The sequence below is a fragment of the Phyllobates terribilis genome, unplaced genomic scaffold (assembly GCF_046119375.1).
Source record: "Phyllobates terribilis strain yellow unplaced genomic scaffold, ASM4611937v1 Scaffold_4__5_contigs__length_816908805, whole genome shotgun sequence".
Classification (NCBI taxonomy): domain Eukaryota; kingdom Metazoa; phylum Chordata; class Amphibia; order Anura; family Dendrobatidae; genus Phyllobates; species Phyllobates terribilis.
The window spans coordinates 679,176,867-679,180,977 of NW_027362764.1; the positions used below are offsets into that span (position 1 = coordinate 679,176,867).

At 53.9% G+C, this 4,111-nt stretch overlaps 3 pseudogenes; all 3 read left to right on the forward strand.

Moving 5' to 3' along the window:
* Window positions 1-256: 256 nt before the first annotated feature.
* On the forward strand, window positions 257-376 carry LOC141270151 (5S ribosomal RNA; annotated as a pseudogene).
* Window positions 377-1,308: 932 nt separating this feature from the next.
* On the forward strand, window positions 1,309-1,427 carry LOC141269430 (5S ribosomal RNA; annotated as a pseudogene).
* Window positions 1,428-2,048: 621 nt separating this feature from the next.
* Window positions 2,049-2,168, forward strand: LOC141268351 (5S ribosomal RNA; annotated as a pseudogene).
* The last annotated feature ends 1,943 nt before the right edge of the window (window positions 2,169-4,111 follow it).

The following is a 4,111-nucleotide window of genomic DNA, read 5'->3' on the forward strand; positions in this document are numbered from 1 at the left end:
GCTCCGCCCCCAAGTTACGGGTCCAGCTTGCTCTTTCTGTCACATTACCGCGATGAAGGGTTTAGCCTGCAGGAGACCCTGCGCCGAGACATTTTTGAAGACACCTTATGCGGCGGGTGAATCACTGCTAAACAAACAACACCTGTAGGGACGGCACAGCCTTTGCATGGACCCTTCGGAGCCCGCCCCGACACGGCCAGATTGCTCGTCCCCAAGCGATCCTGAGAAAGGCTGGCCGGGCGATGGAACCAGCAGCGTCTACTAGCCATATCACCTTGGATACGACTGATCTCGTCTGATCTTGGAAGCAAAGCAGGGCTTCGCTTGGACAGTACTTGAATGGGAGACCTCCTGGGAACACCGGGTGCTGTAGACCATTTTGATGACGTTTTGCCATACTGCCCAGCTCGGCTAGCATGGAATGGCGCCTTGCCGGACACCGACCTTAAGTAACTTAGATGATGGAAGCCCCAAGGCCTCTGAGCCAGTTGGCAGCTAAGTACGCTACCCTGCCGCCTTCACGCAGGGCTGACACTGAGCTCTTTGTCACGGCTAGGAGTGCTTATTGACTCCTCAGCTCGCCGTGTGGAAATGATGGCGTTAAAAGCACCCGGGGCCTTGAAGGGGCCAGGCTTTCAGCAGGTGCCCAGGGAAGGTTTTGGATGCCGGCCGCCTAGCGAGGGCCAGAAGAAGTAACATGTTTCTCTGCAAAGAAGCTTGTGTAACCAAGCCAGGCGGCTGCCAAAGAGCTAACCTCAGTGCAAGGAAGGTGCGGAAAGAATTGGGGAGGGGGGGGTGATTCTTGCTAGGGCCCTGAAATCATAAAACAGGCAGGAGAGTCTGACGCATGGAGACATAGAGGTTGTAGGGGCAGATAGGGGGTGTTTTCACGTGCGAGCACGTGTGCATGCTGGCTTGTGTGTGAGAGTGCGCTTCCTAGGTGTGGCACGCTGCAGACAGTCAAATGGATTGTTCCCTTTCATTAAAAGTTAATCCCCGGCTGCAGGCTATTAGAAAGCAACTAACCGCGCTCTACTCACCCTACCCGGGTCTACCGGTGAGTCTCGCCTCTGCTCCCGGCCTGTGGCATTGGCCGTGAAGCTGACGTTCTGTTGACAGCGCTGCAGCCGATCAGTGAGCTCAGCGGCTCTGAGTGGGGCATTCTGTCTACAAGACCTATTAAGGAAGCCAGCAAAAAAATTGAAGAGAAGGGAAAGCACAAAAGGACCTGGTCTTGCTGAGCACTGGAAAGGGCAGCCGTCAGCCAGACTTCAAAGTAGAAAAGCAGCAAGTGAGAAACTTGTTTCTGCCTACGGCCACACCACCCTGAACACGCCCGATCTTGTCTGACCTTGGAAGCAAAGCATGGTTGGGACTGGTTAGTACTTGGATGGGAGATAACCTGGGAATACCTGGTGCTGTAGGCTTTTGCTTTTTCCTTCCTTCCACCAGCAGGGGGCACTCTCTTCTATGCCTTTTTTCCATTCCCTTTCACAAGTGCACACATTCATTCTGTTTTCTATTTTTCATTTGCTTTCTCTCTTGCGCTATTTCATCTCTGCAAAATACCAGCATCCTTCAGATCACCGTGGGCCTCCAGCATTGTTGCTTCTTTACTTTTAATACTAGGCTCCTTTTCACCAGGACAAGCGTCTCCCGCGTGGCTGGAGGCAACCACCGGTAACCCCAAGCAGAAGACCTTTGCAGGCAACACGACCCTCCCCCCTGAAGAGCAGCTCAAAGTCACTGGCAACCATCTCACCCTCTTCCTTCATTCACCCCTGGACGTCTCGCTCCGCCCCCAAGTTACGGGTCCAGCTTGCTCTTTCTGTCACATTACCGTGATGAAGGGTTTAGCCTGCAGGAGACCCTGCGCCGATACATTTTTGAAGACACCTGATGCGGCGGGTGAATAACTGCTAAACAAACCACACCTGTAGAGACGGCACAGACTTTGCATGGAGCCTTCGGAGCCTGCCCCGTTACGGCCAGATTGCTCGCCACCAAGCGATCCCGAGAAAGGCTGGCCGGGCGATGGATCGAGCAGCGTCTACTGGCCATACCACCTTGGATACGCCCGATCTCGTCTGATCTTGGGAGCAAAGCAGGGCTGGGCTCAGACAGTACTTGGATGGGAGACCTCCTGGGAACACCGGGTGCTGTAGACCATTTTGATGACGTTTTGCCCTACTGCCCAGCTCGGCTAGCATGGAACGGCGCCTTGCCGGACACCGACCTTAAGTAACTTAGATGATGGAAGCCCCAAGGCCTCTGAGCCAGTTGGCAGCTAAGTACGCTACCCCGCCGCCTTCATGCAGGCCTGACACCGAGCTCCTTGTCACGGCTAGGAGTGCTTATTGACTCCGCAGCTCGCCGTGTGGAAATGATGGCGTTAAAAGCACCCGGGGCCGTGAAGGGGCCAGGCTTTCAGCAGGTGCCCAGGGAAGGTTTTGGATGCCGGCCGCCTAGCGAGGGCCAGCAGAAGTAACATGTATCTCTGCAAAGAAGCTTGTGTAACCAAGCCAGACGGCTGCCAAAGAGCTAACCTCAGTGCAAGGAAGGCAAGGAAGGTGCGGAAGGAATTGGGGAGGGGGAGGGGTGATTCTTGATAGGGCCCTGAAATCATAAAACAGGCAGGAGAGTCTGATGCATGTGACTCGCCCCCTGGGCCGTGGGGCACTCGGATCCGGGCAATAGGGAGACGATGGGGGTAGTAGTGGCGACCCGGTTCCGTGGCTCAGGGTGGTCAGGCCAATGGTAGTCTGCTACGTTCTGCTAATAATGTCCGACTATGCCACCCGTGGATTGCGGTTATTAGGAACCGCTGCTGCATGCAGACCACTGGGGCTGATGAGGTGTGCAGCTAGGATAGTGTTACTCCCCACAGGAAGAGTGCGGCCCCAGGGCAGTATAATGGATGGTGGGAGTGATGGTAGTGAGAATCCCAGTGCTGATAGTGCGGGAGGAGCAAGGAGCACACAGACAACAAGTTGCAGTCCAGGGTCTTTACTACAACAGGTAAACTGACCCATAAACAGTCCCGGCTAGGAGGGGACCTGGACGTCTGAGACCAACGGGGGAATTGGCCCTGGTCAGGGTGAGGGTGTAGGCCTACCGTTCTTTCTGCGCTCCTTCTGGCTATCTCCTCCTGATAGGGTAACAGCCCACGTTTCCGAGCTTTCCGTGTATTCTCGCCTGTATGGCCTGCGACGTGGGTTCCTTTCTGCTCCCAGCCTTGTACGGCTTTACTGGTCCCTTCAGTTGTGGCAGGGCCTCCAGGCTTCTTAGGCCAAGGAATGTACAGTCCCTTGCGGACTGGTTCTCTGCTGGGGGATGTGGAATCCTTCCAGCCTCAGACACCAAAGTCTGGTAAAATTAAGTCTTTTCTCTGCCAAGACAGGCTCTCTTCGCCTCTTGTCTCTGGCTTGTGGCTCTCCTCCTGCCACACTTCCTCTTAGGTGCAATCAACTTTCTGTCCCTGCTCCACTCTGGGACACGTCTCATTGCTGAGACAGGCAATCCAGTTCTCTCTAACCCTGCCCCCAGCACCAGCTTTTATAGGGGCAGCCTGCTCCCCCTACTGGCCTGAGACAGGAGGCATTGCATGCTAATGTTCCCCTGACCAGAGAACCCCCCCCTTGCTCTCAGACACAGCATTAATACATTTTGTGGCATCCAGGCCAGGGTGACACATTCCCCCCTAGTGAAATTTAGTACTCCGGGACTAAACAATAAACAAAGACAATATGCATAACAATAAAACATTAATAGACAGACGACGCACAAATTGAGTTCTTAAGGTCACAGTGTGGCCTGTGACCGGGTGTCCATATCACCAATACAACGGGAGCCTTAACCAGGTGGGGGGTCTGTCCTACCCCAAGTCCTTCACAGTCTTAGTTCATTCCTGGGTTAGGCTCAGAATGCAGTCCATACAAGGTCCCGGTTATAAAAAGTCCATAACCTGTGAGTCCTTACGGTAGCTGCAAGAAACTGAAACACACTATTAATAAACATGCATTTAACTTGGCAAACATTTCAACATTTGGCAACAGGGTTATTTACAATCTTAGTACACTCTATATTCTCCAGCGAGCGGGTATCTGCCCCT